We start from the raw sequence: 19,392 nt of genomic DNA on the forward strand, positions 1-19,392 counted from the left end.
TGATAGCAGGACGGAAGGTTATTTTGGTGCAGTGACATTGAACCGGTGATGTATTGTGTTAGGCTGTCTTCAGACGTGACGATGTATGTGAGTATTCATTAGTTTGTAGTGTGCTTCGAGCCTGTAACACGTCATACCACAGGGAGTTGTAAAATGATACTGCAGTGTTGAACGCCGGTTCTGCATATAACCGGTTCTGTATAATATCAGCATACCTTCATATAACTATAAGGTTATGCTAAAATGATCTCTGTACATTTTCGGTAGTTTTTGTATTGACTGAATTAGGTAATAGCTATCTTTGTACAACGAAATTGTACTCGTCATTCACTTATAGTAATCTAATTCATCTCAAATACACTAGTCAATATACCTGAGTCATTTCTTAGATGAGAAATATATTAATCCTCATGAACTTTTTTTTACAGAAATCGACATGGAAATTTTATTGAACTTCTTTTTATATATTCTATAAGTTATACTTCCAATGCGCAAGCTCATGAATTAGAGAAATTATAATAAAAAAAACTGTACCAAAACAACTTGGCTTTCACCAAATTATCATAATAATGCTCTAAAGGCAGTCAACAGAAACATTTACCGAGAGATTTGTCAGGGGTCTCGTAAAGAATTTCTAAGATGGACCTCATTTGCATTTTACATACAATTTTTTTTATATCATCTTCTTGGATTTCTTAACAAGTCTCGCTCAAATAAAAGTTGTATAGAATAATTTAAATTTATCTTCAGTACATATAACACACACTTATTACATAATCGTACATAAGATGTTATTTTAGATTGAAAAAACAACGATATCGTATATCACAAAAATGTTTTCGAACTGTTTCGATTCCGAGCGTCATTTTCTTTTTGTCGCTGAGGAATTTTTGATCAAAAAATTGGAACCATTTAATCCGAATTCAATGCGAGGCTTACTTTCAGATAAATATCATATAGATTGTTGTCTGTCCGTCTGTCACACAACTTACAGTGTGCTTCACAATGGAATTCTCTTCGGGGATGTTTGTAGAGTTTCTCTTATTAACATAACAATAGTACTGAATCGCGTTGGTAGCAGCGACACTAGTTTGTTGCTTATATAAATATTTTCAATAGTAACATGCATTTGAATACTCAGCTTTTTTGATATTCTCTCTCATATTAAAGAGTCTCGTTGTCTGAGAATAACTTTTTTCATCACAGTCATATGTTCAAAAAGAAGATTTACTTCTGAGCCTGTCAAGTTATCATGTTAGGTATGTATTATATGTATATATATCAAGCTATATCTTGAGACCATAACAAATACATTTCGAATTTTAGATCAACTCATTCGCAAACCTCCACCTCCAGGAATGATTTCCATACCATTTACATTCAGATGTTATTGTCAACTCGCACGATAATATAAACAACAGTAGGTACCTTTATATATTTGATGTAAATTGCATGTTGAAATCATATCTCCGTACAATATGTTAATCGACAGCAAAACGTTCAAATGTAGGCACCGAGTTTTTGTTAGGGACCATTATTTTAATGCAAATTCAACTCAGCTAACTTCTTCAACTGTGAAGCCAAATCAGTTAGCTGGCGTAACACAGTGCGGTTGTGTTTTGTGTAACATTTGTTAACTCTCATAAAAATTGTGCTTCATAGATAGGTACGACTATAATCAGCAACGGAAACTAGGTAAGTTTTGTTTATATCAAACGAATATTAAATTAAAACTAATATTCATATGACATATAATATTAAATATGAAAGCGTTTAAAACGAGTTCTTTATAATTAAGATTTTAAACATCGTTATTGTATATATAATTATATAAAGTGTATCCTTAATTAATTCACAAGACCGTCGCTTGAACCGGTTGTAAAGGGGATACTTTTTATATTGAATCAGAGGAGACGAAAACATAAAATAATATAAAAGTAAAGACAATAATTTATTGTTTATTATATCATTATATTATTTTTATGTACACATATGCAACTAACTTGCAATAGCCTTGGGAGTCTGATAAACTTAAAGTGCACCCACAGCTCATTAAATGGCTAAGTTAAGATACTATAAAATAGTAATCTTTGTTATTTTCAGAGCACTCATTTTGTCACAATATTCCTGGAATTATGTCGAAGCGAGAGCTTGTGGATTCCTATTTTTATGATATAAATTGTTATTCTTTTGTTTTTAGTTAAAAAAAAAATTGTTTCTTTTTTTACAGAAATAAATAAAATATATATAAATACAAATTTCAATCACATATCCGCATACAAGTTACGAGCTCTAAAATAAATCCGTTCTTGCTTATGAAACCGCGTTTAAAATTTTTTGATAATTGCTAGGATAATGTTTTTTTTTCATTATATTCGTTACTCATTTACTTCAATTAATTAATTCGCTATTATAAACAGTAATTTGAAATAGGTACCTATTAATATTTTCCTTCCAAATTTCTGCTTGTATGTAGTAACTACATTTAATTCACTAAGTACTTAAAATATAAAAATACTAGTTTATTTCCCTTCATTTAGTGGTGTGACATATATATTAAATTTACATTTAACTTTAAATTATCAATTTTATTTTAAAAACGAATATTCATATAGGAAAATAGTTGTGACTTAAATCTCAAGATATTTATTAAGTATTTTTTAATTTGAAATACTTTTATAAATACATACATGCATGTTTTAATTATAGAATTTAAAGGTATGTATTGTAATCATATATAAGTTTACCTAAACATCAGATATACACAAACAAATTGTTCTATCTATAATCATATTACATACTTAGGTATACCTCCCACGCTATCCTCATTTAATACTGACGCTTTCGATTTGTGACAATTGTTTAAATTATAAATGATGGACGTATTGAATTTAAAACTGACACGCGATCATAAAAATATATATAAATTAAGCTCACTCTATCAACATCTCCTTGTATGTTTCGGATATAGTTAAGTCGAAACAAAGTCATGTAGATATCTTTGTATATTCTGAATAAGAAAGAAATTTTTTATTAATAATTTGGAATGTATTCTAAATTGAACGCATTCAAACATTTATCTTATCTTTATAAAAAATCTTTTATACCTACACACCGTCTAGAGACAGTTCCGTTGACACGTAACGCCGGACATGTCGATAATTCGATGCAAAATTCCAAAACCTGCAGCGCGCATGAGCACTGGATATCCGATCGTAAAAGTGTTACAGCATCAACCCCCACAAACCCCATAAAACCCCCACCCCCAAACCCCCATAACCTCCGCCTCTGGTGTTCTTTGTTTTTGATCGTAAGACCCCTTAATGCTCTGTGGTGAGCGCATTGTCTTGAAGAGGTTAAGTTTCAAATTCGTTGTCTAATGAGATACTTAGCCGGTGCTATTAGTTAAGTTTGCTCATTGGCAGTAAACGTGTTATGTCATGTTGAAATTGTTTTACGTAATATTTTATATATACATAAAATACTGAATAATTTTTAACTTGTAATTAATGTAAATACACTATAATATATGAGGAAATAAGACACAAATTAATCACCCGATTCTTAAGTCACCTATGTACCTACCATATTTTAATCAATACCGGCACTGCCTTTTTCCTTCTTGTTTCAATTATTTTGTATGACCTTTAATAATGTTTTCTTAGACATACAATAATATTGTCCCTACAAGTTATAAAGGCATATAAAAAATGCAATCCACAATAATAAAATGCTAAAAATATGACAAAAAAGCATTTTATTAAAATCTACTACCTAGCTGTAATTCATGGATGGTATAAAATGTCGTAACTGATAGACAAACTGATAGTTTTTTTATATTTATAATGAAAACATTAAACAAGGCTCGACTGAGACCAGAATTTAAATGTCCGTCCTTCCTTTGAAGGTATCGTTAGGCATTGTTTTTGATAAAGGCTTTCGCTGCTTAGAATATTTGAAACATTAGCTGATATTATTATTATTATTTTAAGTAAAACGTTAGATATATAACAGGATTATGCTATTATTACATATACATATATAAAAACTCATTATGTTTCAATAGTATATGTTTAACAATCGAATTATTTTTATTTCTTACAAAATATTTAAATTAAAATATTCAAAAAAAGGTATTTAAATACAGCGAGCTAGTTTTCGTTTTATAGCTAAAAATATTCGTATTTATTTATATATTTTTAACAAACGTAGTTACTTTTAACTATTAAGAATCCATTCATTATTGAAGAAATATTTTATATATAAATGTTCTACAGAAAATTCTGTATATATAATAAGATCGGTTCGATATAATTAAACTCCCCATTGGTTCCAATAAAACGTTCAGTAACCGCTTGATAAGAGAGCCGTTTGAATTCTTCCCACACGCTAGTTTATTTAACATTCGATAAGAAATAATATCTAACGAGAATCTCTCCATACAAACATTTACTTTGTTCATTTTGATACGAATATAATAACATGAAACTATTTTACGAAAGATCTATATATGATACACGCATCACACGAACATGTATACGGACTCGTCGATGTGAAAGTACCTTAATTTATACTTGCAAAGAATTATTCAATAAAGCCGTCCACATACAAAGCTAGTAGCTACCCTTCCGTCAATTAGGCGGTCTACACCCAATATAAGATGATTAGTGACTAATCCGACTCATATTCAATCAATACCCAAAACTTTACCCACATAACTCCCCTCGCCCCTCGTCGCGCGACATTTAATGACACCCGTGCATTGACAGACATACACCAATGTATACCTTATTTTATATTAAATAAAGGCGACTATCCCGCGAACGGTCCAGCCGCGTTATATAGCACCGAGGATCTATAAAAGTTACGTCTGTAATCTAACATAAAACTCGGGCCGTTTAGATGCGAACGCGGCCACGGACGACACATCTCGTGCTCCGTAATTTTACCTAAAATACTATATTTTTCTTTACAATAATGTGATATTAACTGTACAGTGACACACGCAGTGGACGCAGTGCGAGTAACGTAAGTAATTTGAATATTACCGCTGTTACGACGGCTGTACGCATGCTAATTGATGTTATGAAGTAAACAGTGCTGTTATAATTATTTAATTAATGATCTCATATAGTGTTTTAAATATTTCCGTGCTCACGGAATAGATAACAATTTTTTGTGTTAGATATAATTTTGTTAGTGATTTTAAGAGAAAAAAATATAGCAATATAACGAAATAGCCGCCTAATAGTGAGCTTATTAGTGACGTTAGTTGTTAACAGTGTTTTATAAGAGTTACAATATTATAATGAAATAATATGCAAATTTAAGGCGTGACTTACAAACAAGTTTTATCTTATGTCGAAGGCTGTATATACCTACAGTTGGACGACACTGTATATGTTTTATTTTATGATTGTGTTAAAGACAGTTTTTCAAATCTACCAATATATATTTAGCTATTTAACTAACAGCAAATGTTCACGAGCCGCTTTGACAGATTTCTATGTATGTAAGTGTACAGTAAATCCATTTATATATTTTTCTATTTAACTTTTATTTCATTTTATTTAATATTTTTGTTAAAAAATAAATAATATTATTTTAGTAGGTATTGTGTGTTCTTTTCAATTTCGTATTTTTATCAATTTTTTTTTTATTATTAATATAATGTATTTAAAAATATTTTTATACCGAAAATTCTATATTTAATGTCATTAATTATTAATAGGCCAATTTATAATTCTACAAATAATGATAAGGCAAACTGTTTCCATATTACATACCAGTAACGCCATCTTTTATGGGCACTCCGAACTCCACTAATCTCAAAAAAAACATTTATTATAAGTCGAACATATTTTTTTACTTATTCTATCTTATGAAGTTATTCTATATCTTATCTCTTCTAACGTTCTTTTCAAACGTGATCGACCTGCAGCTGAGTATACAAAATAGGACTTTCAAATTTGTGTAATAAGGTTGCACTTGCAATGGAAATCAATCAAAATGACTTTCATACCGTGATGGTTCAACATAATGCAGTGCACCTGGAAATATATCTATCTCTCTCCCACATTTATGGTGTCCCTTGTCTGATGCATGTAGTTTTTTATATAGATATCTCATTCTGTGCGAGATAAATAGATGTCTGCCAGTGTGACATTCGATGAAATCGTGGTCACCATGATGGAAAAGGCGGGGCGAGTTTAGCTTAGCGCAGCGAAGTTATTCCAGTTATATCTTTATTAAAAGAGTGTTATAGAATTGATATTAGTAGAGAATCGCTTCTAGAAAACATTTCTTTTAACTTACACGAGTGAGTGAAGTAAAGAGACTGGTTTTCTTCTTGATAAAGCCTCTGTTCTAGATGTACTAGAAGTGAATAATTCCGTATTAAATGTTTAGAAGAATTAGTGGAAATAGTACCTATATGTGACATGTATTGGCTATATTAATTTATTTTACAATAATATTTTTTTCGTAATATCGGATCTGGTGTCCCATACATTCCTAAGTATGAATTAAATTTCTGTTAATAATATTAATTTTATTTTAATTAATCAAATTTGTCTCGGCTTCTATGTTTCATCTCCTTTATTTTATAAAACACAGATTAATTATATATTACATGAAGAAACATTAAATAGGTACAATAACTTTAATATATTATTTAACTTTACTTAAAATATTAAAATACTGTATTTATACATATATACAAAATAATCTAAATTAAAATAAAAACATTAAGTTCCTCTATTTCATATGTACCTAACTTTCTTTGTCTTGTTTGTAATTATATGTGAAACCTTTTCGGTCGTTATAAAGATAAACAAGTATAGAGCTTTAATAAATTAATTTATTTATCGCCTCATGACAGAGACGTATGAAAATAAATCAATTAAATTATCCGATAAACCTTAAGTTCATTTATCAATTATAAGTTCGTATAATATAATGTTTTGTAATTATTTATATAAAAAAATCTTAAATTCACATTACATATTAAAGATTATTTAGTTTTTAGATTTTTTTAGATTTTATTTAGATTTTAGATATAATTTACTGAATTATAGTTAAATTATCTCAATATATTAATACTAAATATCTACCTTAATGTAGTATCTGGTTTAAGGTTTTCATAGATATTTAAATATATTTCTTTAAGTAGGTTTTATTTAGTAGATATCCATATAATACTATTTAATTTAATGAAATTTTAATTATAAAGAAATTTACCCAATGTAAATGTATATAATTTGTTGACCTTCCTGATAAAGCCTCTGATAATATCCTTACTATTTTCAACATTTACCTCTCAGCATTAATTTCCTTATAAGCCCGTCACTGTATTAAATTTAAATAAGCCTGTCTTATGAATGAAAGGCATCTACGTACCTGACATTCATAATTTGTAAATTACAAAAAAAATAGTTGTTTCGATATTTCCTTTAAAATATATATTAAAATTTATAATTACTTAATATTTTATTTATGATATATAAGAGAAATAAATGCAAATAAAGTTTTTTAATAAAAAAAATACATTTTTAAACCTAGTTATATATTAAGTTAGAGTTCCGCTTTATTTTTAATTTTCAAATTGATTTATTATAATGTTTCCTTGGTCTCCTTTGTCGTCTTCATTACTGAAGGTCGTGTCCTTCAGAGGTTCTTAACGCTTTGTGTATTATATCTTTAAGTGTATCCAGTACCTTATGTCGCACCATGTTAATTGGTTTTGACATAGCATGAAGTGGTTGCCTGGAAGGTTTTGGACGCTTTGTGTATTATATCTTTAAGTGTAGCTAGTACCTAATTTCCCAGCATGCGACCTGCTCTCGACATGGCATCAAGTGGTAGAAGGGTCACATACATCCAGATTCTTCTTACTTCTTAGTACAACCTTTTATTAAATGATGACTTAAATATATTAGATTAATCCTATTTTCAGAATTAATTCGCGTTCATTTAGTTGAAAGTTTCATTTCTAAGCGTCGGGCCTCGGGTTGCGCAGATCTCTTTATTATTTCTCTGCTCATACAGTTTAAGGGAAATAAACAAATGAACTGCTATTTAAATTATATAAAAAAGTTAATATTTTGCGACGTGATAAACCATTTTATTTAATAGTAGGTATATAATATAAACTATTTTTTATTGTACCTAACTTCTATTTTATTAACAGATAAAAAAAAATTAAATACCGAAACCGTTAAAAATAGTAGACACTTCTATTTTTTGGAAATTTTTATATATTTAAATATTTGATACCAGTATTTGGCAACATTGGTAATATGTCGTTTAAAGCAGTTATGAGGATCTTTAACAACTAAACCATTAAAACTTAATTAAAGGAGAGTAGAATTAATTCATATTTAACAAAAAACTATTTATAAAAAAACAGACAAAGCAAGAAGTCCTCGGATAATCCTACGAAAGGTTTTTCACAATGATTAAGTTTGACTCTTGTAAGAAAAAAATATTATTTTCTGATTGGAAGAAACTCACAGTGAGAAAATTTTACATTCGGTTGCTTTGAGTGATATTCAAATAAAAATAATATAAAAAGTATCAATTATTATATAATATGTAACATTTTATTTATGTAATTCTTTCGTTTGCTGCTTAAAGAAAATCTTATACATAACTACATATCAATAAAATAGTAGTAAGTAGTACCTAACAGAATTGTTATTGTATATAATGTTGTAGGTGGCCTACCATACACTTACACCTAAAGATATGAATAACTACAGAATACTCACAAAGGAAAAGTTAGTACTATAGTAGGTATAGTTGACTTTTAGAAAATTCTAGATTTAATTAAAAATAACATTGATTAATTGAAACAACAAAGCACTTTTCTTAGTTTAATTATTAATTTTAGCTTTAGTATATACACATATAAATATTCGCCTTAAGTTCAGTTAGTAACCAAATTTAATTCAAGTAAAATGTAATTTTATTATTTCCTTACACACTACGATAAATTAAAAATTAGCTATAATAACAACTAAATTATATTATGTACAATATTTTGTATGAGTTGCTTGAACCACTGTTAAATAAATTTGTTAGTTACTCCGTTTTATATACTTTAGGACAAATAGAAGCTAACTGACTTAATACAAAACTAATCTAAGTCGGTTTAGAAGATTCTGCATTGTTCAGTAACAAACAAACACACATACTCCAGAATGTATAACATATATATAACGTAATGTATATGTTTATATGTTTCTATACGGCTATAGAAATCTGTTATAAAACGCAAGGTAAGTATACACCAACCCTCTTTTATCGGATTGCTATAAAGAACAAAAAATTAAGTTATAAGATTCATGTAAATCTTGCTCGTTATGTCAATGTTTACGGCGTGCTAAAACATTATCAACGGAGTGATAAATTTTCTTGTGGTAGCACAAAAAAAAAGCAACAATTGACGTACAAAAATATATTAATTTATTGGCAAGTACAGTGAGTGAGTAGCTACAGCTGAGTTAGTGTAACAAGCCGATTTATGTTGCTTTGCTCGGTCATTTCCATTAGAAATCTTTATAATTTAAACGTCTCATATGTATTTCTTAATCTTTAAATTAAATTAGTGAACTAAAATATTCACAGTCCATATTCCGTGTGTGATATTAAAAAAAGTGTATCTATGCTAAAATGCCATTTGATATAATTAATTTTATTCTTTTTTATAGGTAAATTTATCATTAAGAAAGCCTAAAAAGGCTGTTTTAGTTCTTGAAGGCTGACTACGCATATATACAATGTATGCAAAATTTAATATCCAATTCTTAAATTGTGTATGCACAATAAAAAATTATGATTTTCAGTTCATTGTGAGTTAATATTTATATAATGTCATTAGACGCACGTAAAATCTATTATCTATTACATAAAATCTATTATCTTTTTAACACTTATTCAGACAACTGTTATCATAACTAATTCATTACTTTCCTATTAGATTATGCACAGGATACAATTTTAAATTACGCTCTCTATATTTCCAGTTTTGTGTGTAAGACTATCGTGATCTTTGTTTTACAAGTAACATGTTATTAAATATAAAGATTGGACAATAATAGAGAGTTCAAAATTAAATAAAATTTTCATCTCGTCTGCGTGTGATCACGCTTGCTGCAAAGTAACCGAAAGGTCGGGGGTGTGTAGTTTAAATAAAAGACGTGTACAGTATCAGAAAATATTATTTTAATTTAAACGAATACTCGCGAGAGTCTTAAATATAATAAGTAGAGACTTCACTGTCTGGAAAACTGTATGTAGATTCTGTTTGGATTGTAACCGGAGTGGTTTGACATTATCACAGCAACGCTGTTGAAATATTTTTGCTCAAATGCAGCAACAAAAAGACACTTAGCCAACCTTGGCCCTAGTCAGACGTCGTTACGCTTAGTGTTGTAGCAACAGTTACACAATTCGTTCAAATAATCTAAAGCAATATTTATGAAATATGTTTTAGAACATCCTAACAGAGGAGGTAGTTTTTTAGTTTGAATAAAATAGCTATAGTAAAGACCAATAAAGTCCAAAAATGTCTAAACGTGAAATGAGATATTTCAGTCATTAATTGTCCCCGTATGGGTTTGGAACCCCCGTCTAAACGACCCGTGCCGATGTTCTTACCAACTAAGCTATCTACTGTGACCCACAAGTCAGCGTTTCTTAATAAACGTGTGCATTAAATAAATTAATATAGTTAAAAAATTAATTGAATTTACTTGACTGTATTTTAAGGGCCTGAAGCTTTGAGGAAACACTACAGCTATTTGGGAAAATCGATTGAAAACTTGTAGCTACTTGTCTTTTACCCTACATATTTGTTATTCTAACTTATAAATTTTATGCTTTATTTAAAGATTTATTTATTTTTTAAATTTAATTTTCTATTTACTTCTTCCCACCGAGTTTACTTCATATTATACAGATATAATGGACTATCAACTAAAATGTATTTATAGTCATCCCTACCTGTACTTTACATATTACTATTTTCTTCTTCAGTATTATATGTAAAGATATTACCTTTCATCATGTTTGTTTGTGTTTCTAGGTGTCAATATATTGCTTATCAGTTACGTATATTCGCTTATTAAAGCGTTTTTGCTCTGTTTTGCAAGACACGAGATTCTTTCTCAAATTATATAGGATCTCGTTCAGAGTGTTTCTGAAATTAAGGTATGGAAGTGTTAATCTTGATATTGGGAACTGCAAGAAGACTGCAAGACCAGAACTTTTAGCAACATTAAGCTACGTATAAAATAAGCCTTAATTTTCTCATTCCACATTAAAATCTAGAAAAGTAGAAATGATTCCTATATTGTATAGAAACCTCTATAGTGTTTGGACAATTATAATCAATTACCAGTATTTTAAGTAATTGTTTGTCTGGCAATGGACAAAATGAAAAAAATCTGGCACATGGACATAGATTCAGTGTAGGTGAGGTGTGGAGAGGGAATGTGTTGAGAGGAGACCAAAATAGTTAAGGGATAGAGGAAAAATTTGGCAAATACTATACCTATGGATTACAATTCTATGCCTATATAATTTATATTATCAATTGTGGTGTTAAGATCCCGAACTCGGTTTCACCAAGGGTTTAAAGTTGGATTTAACAAATGAGTTGAACTAAATATTTAATCAGATTTAGATTAGAGATTAGATTAGAATTTAATAGATTCAAGTTTACTGTATCTGTAGATTTGCTATAAAATATATTATCCTACGTAGAATCATACATATTTATTTTCAAAAATTCATTCCATCTTATCCCTTAAACTCAAAATAGTACTCTTAGACCAAAAAACTGTGAGGTCTCTTTGAACTTTTTCCACTTCTTTTCTCTATATAGTTTTTGTACCTATTTAATACAGTTGTTAAGAGTAGTTCTAACTAACTGAATACATTGAAGCACTTTTTGGGTATTAGTCAATGTAACTGTAGCCAGTGTATAATTCGATTTTTTTTTACGTAAAATTTATTGAAACTTACATTTTATAGTCATTGTTATTTTTCTGGTTCTAAAAATTGCCTTTCTTTTTTAAGTTTATCTTGAATTTTATATTTAAGGTTACGAGAGCTGTGTTTCATAGGCAAAGTTGCCAAAGGTTACATAGAGTCGTTAAATGTTATTGTATTTAAAAATATATATTGTTTTATTAATAATGAAGAACAATATTTAGATTAAAAAAAGTTATACTTTATCATTACTTCGATATATTTTATTTTTGTAAACAATTATTTGGACGAACTGTTGCATTACTTACGTGTTCATATTCATAGTCTTGCTCTACATATTTATATGGGATCCCTTAAAGTGAGATATCGCAGAAATATCAACGCTGATAAAGCAAAATTATACTTAACTTAGAACTTAATCTACATCCAGCCTCGTCCTAAGTTGGCGCGAAAACAATTCGCTAAATCGTAAAACGAATATAACACATTAAAAGGGTGCTTATATCTAAGAGCATAAGCTTCTACATTAGCTATACTATTATAGGCCTTGTGACGAACGTAGTAAGAATTATTGTGATATGAAAAATAGAATTACTTAAGCTGTTGAAGTTCATTTAGGAAATAAATAGTTCCAGCTAGAGCCGCTGTAGAAACTGGCAGCACTGTGTCGCAAAAAAGTAATTTATTTGTTCTTTTGAATTTTAAAAATGTATTACATTATTATTGTTGAAATATTTGTTAATATTATTTTGAATATTGTAGCAGAGCTTTCGATAAAACAGTTTTCAATATAATATGAGTATCGCCATCTAGTATCGAATGGCAGAACTAAGTGAACACGCACACATAAAAGTACATTAAAAAGCTATCTCTTTCCCTCTCATTACTTATTATATACATTCAGTTATCCATGTATAAAGGGAGATAATGTCATACTTCATGCATCTTTACTTAAATATATCAGATCCATGCGTTTTAGTGATCAGTTAAATGAATTACCTGTAGGAAAAGCTTGTATCTCTTCGACCATTTTTTCTTAAGAAACAGATAATTCATACATATATATATATATATAGATTTAATTATCAAATATATTATTTTTAAATGTCTATTTATTTTCTTAAAAAGTAAGTAATAATGCGTACTTAAGTATCTTAAAGAATATTTATTCACTTAGCATAACCTAAAATAAATTTAAAAAAACATTTTTCCTCGACATTATTCCTTTAAAAAATTGTCACCCTCATCCAAATTAATTTTTCCCATAGCCGGTCAGTTTTACGCAATAACAAAAGTTACTGTAAACTTTTTTACTCGATCACGAGCGTTTCATTGTTTACGTAATGCGGTTTGTTAAAAAGTAGAGCAAAAACCTCCCACAAAAAACTTAAAGGGTTGCGGTGTCAATAGCGACGAGACATTTATATGGCAATATAAATTTACAAAAGCCAGATGACATTGTACTTATATTCTATTACAATAACAGTACCAATTTAAAACGAACGCTAGTTCAGTTGAGATTTTCGTATGAAGACGTAAAGTCATATTTTAGTTCGTTCAATTAAGTGATTGCGATACTCTATCTGTGTGTGTTGTTCTGTTTGTGTGTGCGTGTAAGTATATACATTTTATAATCGGAGAATGTCATTATGTATTCGTCAGCTGTAGGTCCCTACAATGTATAACAGAACCAATTAGGTATACGGGTAAAATTATAAATTTATTGTGACATTAATGAAGAAACAACAGAACAATATAAATAATATGATATGCTATCAATATAAGGAGCACAAACTATAATACACATACAGCTGAGTAGTTTTCCTACAGTGAGTAATCTTCGAAAATAGTCAGAAACAAGCCTACCAAAGCCACCCGTATGCTAACTATTATGAGGCTCCTATATATCTTTAAAAACAATCACTCAACAGATTTAATGCAAGTCACACGCGAGGGTCGCTTTACGAATAAATTAATAAAGATGTCAAGAACGAACAGAACGTTGTATAATTTTATATATAAAATTTTGACACAATGTTATCTTTACTATAATTAAATTAGCGAGTCATTAAAAGCATTTCGTTTTGTTATAATCCTGAGTAAAACTTAAAATATCTACAGCATCCAGTAATGTACCGATACAGTCAAGTGTGTGGGTTAAATAACCTACAAGCTAGCTGCGTGGGCAACCCATCATGTAAACGACTTAGGTACCATAAGTACATACACACTTTAAGAGTAAAAAAGTTCTAAATAGTTATAAAATATCTACATATTATTATTTATAACAAATATAAGAAACGTTAATACACCCGAGTATCGTCTCGTCAATAAAGGAACTACTTATATAGAAGAAAAAAATATCCGTACAAGTCGATGTGAACCGCCCATTCATTTACCAAGAATAAGTTGCGTCGACTCATTTACATACATACATTGTATGAATCCTTATAGTGTCCTGTTCATTTAATGTACCTTAATAACTTTCATGGCTTTATTGTATGAATACGACAGAATTAAAAATATTAAAAGCGTTTTTTAATTATGAACATGTATGAACATATACATACCTACTCGACATAGGATTACGCGTGTATGGACATTTTAATATAATATGGAATTAGTATGAAGACTTAAATTGATCCAACAGGTTTTAGGGTTGACTTGTATTATTTATAAAAAAAATACAGGCAGGTTATTAGGTGTGAGTTGTACAAAACCAAATTAAGAAATTAATTCTTTGTTTAAGATTATTAGTTGGAGGTATTTTAATGGATACTGAAGCATGAAAACAATATTCATATAATATTTACAAAAAAACTTTATTTATAAATAACTATAACTTAAAGTATATATATATCGTATATATATAACATACAAATATCAACTAAATTCTACATACCGCTGAAAATAAATGAAAAGGTCCTAACAGTTTCCTGCAAAAAAAGATTGTAACAAATGAAAAATGAAAAGATGAGTTATATTTAGAATTAATTTCAGGTAGACATAACTAACAACGATAAAGCTAGGCAATATTCTGCCAATGTAACGTCAATAGGCCTACAGTTCTTAGCATTTGTTTTATGGGCGGGCACCGTCGCACACGCGAGGTGGCGTGCCGTCGGACACTTACATTCCCTACATCCACGTAAAGTTTTCATCTAAAAAACTCTCTAATTACAAAGCAAACCGAAACATTAACCGTAATGAGCTGTTTGATTCGCACGAATATTAGAGTAATCGGGAAAACTTTTTACGTTCACCGAAAGTAGGGAAAACAACAGCTAAAACCGTACCAATGGAATAAACAGGATAATATTATTGCCAGTTTACAGTTATAAAAATGTTTAATAAATGGGTAATTTTTACGTCATAAATGTTATAGTTAATGAGTACATTTTCTATAATTTTTTTATTATACTTTAAGTAGAATTTTCTTTGTATTTTTTTATTGAAAGCGACTTTAATGAGCTGTATGCATCACATTTAAATTGATGTTATCGTGCAAACGTTTTATATACACCTATTAGATTATTACACAGGAAGGCGTTTGTATCGACGTATTAAAAAATAAAAGTTTGATTTAAAGTGTTTCCTATATAAAATACAAATTGTTTTGTAAATACTGAATGTATTTGTTTGGTGACCATAAAGTGATTTAAATAACCGACAATAAACGACCGTCAATAATAATTTCAGAGTAATATATGTAAAATATCCTTCAAGACGAGGGCCTACAAAAAGCATACTTAAGTAAGAATTTCAACCGCTTAAGGCTCTTCAATTCCGTGACGTAATCGTGACCTTTACATATTTTATCTAAAGTGCTTTTAATCGTCGACACAAACTGCGGAAAGGCCCATAGCATCTTAAACGTGGCCATTTTATCTTGATTCTTCTTTCCTTCATCGTTTTCCATAAATTGAGACAGATTTCGTAGAAAGAATTGAGTGTCTCAGTTCAAGGTACAATGGTTGTGTTGAAAGTACAAATTACCCTTCATAGGTTAGTCATGTGAACGGTTCAGTTTATGTTTTAATAAAAAAAACTCACTTTGGAATAAGTCATATTTATATTTCATAGAAATTTTGTACTTGTGTCAGAACAAACAAAATCATCTTGTACAATAAAAACTTGAAACTTAAATAACTTTTAGAGGATACGACAAATATTTTGATTCCTTATTCTAAAAACTTACGACCAGTTTCAATTGGACTCCATAAAAACAAAATTATCTTAAAAGGTTTTGAAAATCTCAAAACCTATTTTAGACGTCAAATGTGTTCTTGTTTAACTTGATTCATAATATAGAAATCTACGGCAATATCTTGTAGATACACATTTTATGACAAACTTTGCATTTGCATTGACCCGGAAAGATCCGCTGATTAAAAAAATCAACGTTCGCAAAATCCAGTAGTGTTTGTAAATTTTCCCTCTGACCTACTTGAAGAAAGCACGGCCAATATAAGACGACACACCGGAGTCCCCTTATATCTAACGAACTGATTATTTTGCCTTCGTTGAAGATGATTTCGGCGATCATCTTACGCTGGTTAGAAATTTCGATCGATAGGACTCTGGCAGGTCGCCGAGTTGCGTTCACCATTATTGTTATTGCAAACCGTCAGTACCTTTATCTTAGTGCGACATTGCTTCTGAGCCTACTATTCATAACCGAAGATAAGATACGCGAACATATTGAGAATTTGTCGATCGGAAAGTAGACCTATGAATATAATATATAAAGGTCATTGTACAATACATGGATGTATTGAAAACCGTAATTGTAAAATTTTTCTTAGGAATATAAATTAAGGTTTCCTCAAGCATAGAAAACTATTAAGATGAAAGTACATATAACATATCGTTTATATGAGAAATAGAATGACATAATATACGAAGGTTGCGCTCCGTAGATATGAAATATGAGAGCGGACACATTATGGTAACCTTTACTCGGTTCTGTACAGAATAATTAAATGTAGTATCGTTTTATTATAATGTATATGAATTGGGTATGGGTACAAATTAATAGTTATTTATAGGTAGTTACTTTTTTAACTTACACTTAAATTATAGTGGAAAATATAAAGAAATTGTTTTTTAAAGAAAATGATTTTTTTTTATTTATATTATTTATAAAATAGTTTTGGAGTTAAAATGCGACTGAAATATATATTTTCATGAAAACTTAATTATTAAACGTATAATAATATAGATAAGGTTGTTGGATTATACCTATATGTATATGAATACAAGCTTATATACTTACATGTATAGGTATATATACCGACACATTTCGTTTATGTTCAATATAAAACTTGCAGGTACCTATGAAAATTGGTTTTGTACCAAAAATATCGATACGGAATATGTATATTTTATTATTCAAAAGGTTGCAGTAAAGACTACACATGTGTTTAATTAATAATTCCTATAATAAGAAATTATTGTTTGCTGGCAATAACGTTTATTTAATAACATCCATAAGTACATATTTAATATTTTTATGCCACAATTAGTAACAAAGTAATATTATAGTTAAAAATATGGGTACACTTATTGAACTGTTTAAAAATTCCACGCCCGTTTCTTCCGATTCATAAAAAACTATATAAAGTAGGAATAGCGAAAGATTCTTAAAAATTCATATCAAAATAGACAGTGCGTCTTTCTGTCCAATCAATAACAAAATGTTATGTTGCAGGGCGGAGACCGTCTCAGTTAAAAAGCAGCTAAAAATATATCCTCATCTAAATATTAAAACGAAACTTTCATGTAAATTTTATGATTACGTCAACGCTGAAATTTAAAACATAATTTATTTTAAAGATTGTACTAAAAGGAATGTCTTTCGTATAATTATTTTTTTAACATGAAAGATACATTCACTGAAAGCTTGAATCAAAATGCCAGTTGTTTCGAGGAGTTATTCCAAAGATTACTGATCCGATAAGCGCTTGTGTGTATTTGAATGAAAATTTAAAGAATATTTTTAGTCGTTTATTAATTATATAACTTAAGATTAAATTCACTATCGTTCACGCTGTGATTATTATTTTTATTATAATCAAATGTTCATATACTGAACACGATAACATTATATATACAAGTGAGTTACACGTCCTGAACACATTGCGTCATATCATAGCAATTGTCTGAAGGAATATTGGAAATGGAATTTTTAATAGAAAAACAATAATTTTATAACAATCGTCTGTAACTGTATTTTCAATTTACTTTCCGCAGTAAAGCGACGTGCATCTGGCGCCTGTGAATTGTAATTTTATCGTTTTGATGACATTCGCGTGGTTCAATTAATTTTTATAACCCGAGCCGCGTAAAGGGCTCTCTTGGTATCGGTTCACGGAATTTTGAGGAAATTGTATTGAAAGTTTCTTTACCAACGTAAACATTGTAGACGGGAACCTCCAGTTACATGAATTCATTTGTGTCGTGTAGAGAATAATGTCTTTTTAATAAAAGCTCTTAAATGATAACACCAACTATATCAGATATCTGCTATTTAAATACGGGGTCAATGACAGTGTATCCGCTTGTTTTATTAAAGAAACGATTTAGTCTCACGCCTGCTACATTGGTCGCCGTCTGCTTACAATTTTTATTTATTTAACAGTTTATTAATTTGCATAAATAAGTTCAATAAACCGATTCTTTTAAAATTTTGTTGCCAGTAGGTACTTTCTAAGTAACATTACCTAATTTTTTTTTCTTTTGTTCCAGGTACATAGTGGATTGTGTGACTAATTAAAACGAGCAGGTTGGTCGGAAATGCGAAGCCGTTAATCATAATAGTTAGTAAAAAACTTCACTACATTAATAGTTCCCAGGGATTCATTAAGTCGGTGTCGTGGAGTCGAGTTTATACAAGATGTTAATTCGACTTCGCACCTGTCCCGCTCATAACTCTAACCCCGAATAACTTGACAATGAACCCGCCCAGGAATATTCTGCCCTAACTTTTATCACATTAGCGGCGAATACAAAGAGACGAATAAAGAATCTGACCGTCTCAATAAGATCAACATTTGACAGGTCGATTTACAATCAACGTATTAATTACTATACAAGGTTCTTGGTTATAAATATAAAGGAATATATATTTTTTTGTTAATAAAAAACCAATTGTTTAGCACACATTTATCACATTATTCTTGAACCAAATTACTTTTAATACCTGGGATTACATATAAACTTAGGATTTATTTCATATAGTTACAGCCTTAGCAAAAACAAGGAATTATTACTGTAGGAATATCATTTTGTTTCATAACTCGAAATTGTCTTAAATGTACCTAAACGTAAAAGTATGATGGTGCCCGCAGCTAAGTAAAGCGTAAGATGCAAGAATTTTCTCTGAAAGTTTCGCCTTCA

General features: G+C 29.4%; 1 protein-coding gene across 3 annotated transcripts in view; it reads left to right on the top strand.

Annotated features, from left to right (window-relative positions):
* Positions 1-19,392, top strand: part of LOC116769093 (uncharacterized) — a 109,875-nt gene continuing 90,483 nt past the window's right edge. For 2 of the 3 annotated variants that reach the window (XM_032660089.2, XM_032660092.2), the window contains exons 1-2: positions 1-87; positions 18,742-18,778. The gene's annotated coding sequence lies outside the window, so the exon portion shown is untranslated. Of the gene's footprint in view, positions 88-4,890; positions 5,029-18,741; positions 18,779-19,392 lie in introns of those variants that run through there. The other variant, XM_032660090.2, reaches the window with a different exon arrangement.

The sequence above is a fragment of the Danaus plexippus genome, chromosome 5 (assembly GCF_018135715.1).
Source record: "Danaus plexippus chromosome 5, MEX_DaPlex, whole genome shotgun sequence".
Taxonomy (NCBI): Eukaryota; Metazoa; Arthropoda; class Insecta; order Lepidoptera; family Nymphalidae; genus Danaus; species Danaus plexippus.